This window comes from Sorex araneus, chromosome X, assembly GCF_027595985.1.
Source record: "Sorex araneus isolate mSorAra2 chromosome X, mSorAra2.pri, whole genome shotgun sequence".
Taxonomy (NCBI): Eukaryota; Metazoa; Chordata; class Mammalia; order Eulipotyphla; family Soricidae; genus Sorex; species Sorex araneus.
The window spans coordinates 320,706,434-320,708,150 of NC_073313.1; the positions used below are offsets into that span (position 1 = coordinate 320,706,434).

At 34.9% G+C, this 1,717-nt stretch overlaps 1 pseudogene; it reads left to right on the top strand.

The window, feature by feature from the left end:
• The first annotated feature begins 671 nt into the window (after positions 1–671).
• LOC101539252 (ribosome biogenesis protein NSA2 homolog) lies at positions 672–1,517 on the top strand (annotated as a pseudogene).
• The last annotated feature ends 200 nt before the right edge of the window (positions 1,518–1,717 follow it).

The window sequence follows — 1,717 nt, forward strand, 5'->3', positions numbered from 1 at the left end:
TTACTAATTCATCTGAAAATAATACATGCTAAACCATCTACTTCCAAAGCATGTAGAAAATGGTAATTATCTATTTTTTTAATTTGAAAATAATGTAATTAAAAATTTTTAAGTGAAACAATTTAGCCAAACCCATTTATATTTTTATACTCAACTATCTTCCTCACCAGAGTAAATATAAACATACAAGATCTGATCCTGCCTTTTTAGAAAACAATGAGCATATACCTAAAAAATCGAGGAATGACCTCCCATTTGACCCAGCGATTCCACTTCTCGGAATATATCCTAAGGGACAATGTGGAAAAGACATCTGCACTTCTATGTTCATTGCAACAGTATTTCAATAGTCAAAATAAGAAAACAATAAAAATGCCCAAGAACAGATGATTGAATAAAGAAACTATGGTCTGTATACACAATGGTATATTACTTGACTATCATAATAGATTAAAACATTCAGTGTGTTGCTCTGATGATGCAACTAGAGAGTGTCTTCCTTCTTGAGTAAAGTTAGTCAGAGGCGAAAGACTGATACATTATCATAAATCAAGTGTACCTCTCCCATAAAAATGAAGGCAGGGCATGTTGCTCACAGGTATCTGAGTGCCATAAGTCCAGAGTTTCTTGATGCACGGGCAGCTGTACTAGGCAGCCCTCAAGCCATCACAATGTCACAAAATGAATATATTTAGTTACACAGTAAGAGCTATGGATAGTGTTTGGATTACCATGAAAGAAAAAGAAAAAAAAAAGGTGAAGAGGGCCATAAACATTCAAAGAAAGAAAAGATAATTATTTGTCTGAAGGTTAAGCTTCCATAAGAGGTACCATGCTAAGAAAATACAAATTAAAAAAAAGTTACAAATATGCATGAAAAGAAAAACACCAAACAAAACGAATGATGAGAAGATTCCACAAGGAGCGGTACCTGTGTATCTGCTAGACAAAGAGGAATAATCCTGAGCTAAAGTAATTTTCAGTATGATTAAACAAAAACGAAAAGAGGAGGCAGAAAAAATGGAAGCTCCTCTGTCCAAAGTTCATGCCCAGGGAGAAACAGAAGTGTTAAAAGTTATTTGAACAGTAAAGAGAAAGAACGCATGGACAAGGATGGTTAGAGAAGGCTGCTCTATTGGAGATGGATTTACACGCAAACCACCTAATTATGAATGCTTCATCAGACCAATGGATTGACATTTCAAAAAGCCCATGTAAAACACCCTGAATGCAAAGCTCCCTCTCCCGTGATATTTGGTATAAAGAAAAATTCTTCATCTTCAGTACCACTAATACTCCAATACTACCTTGGGTATCGTCTCCGATATTCCAATTCTTCCTTGGGTATTATCATCAGAGTTAGTGCCATTAAGGTGAACAAGTTCGGCCTTATGACACAGAGAGGCAAAATTATTTGGGGATATTATGTGCAGGATACCAATAATCCTGCGAAAGATGGATGCATAAATGCAGTCTTACTGTTTTTACTAAAGCTTTATAGAGGTAACTCCTTATAATTATGAAAGGCTATATGCCAATCAGGAAAGTCATGAGTGAGAACTAAAGATCCATATATATCACAGTTATCAGAAAAATAAATATGATATTGTGAAAAACATTAAAGTGATCTAGAGTTCTTTTTTAAAATACAGGCATTTTAAAAAATGCATGTATTGCATGCAGCCAATTCAGGTTCATCCTCACACAGTCCCTGCCA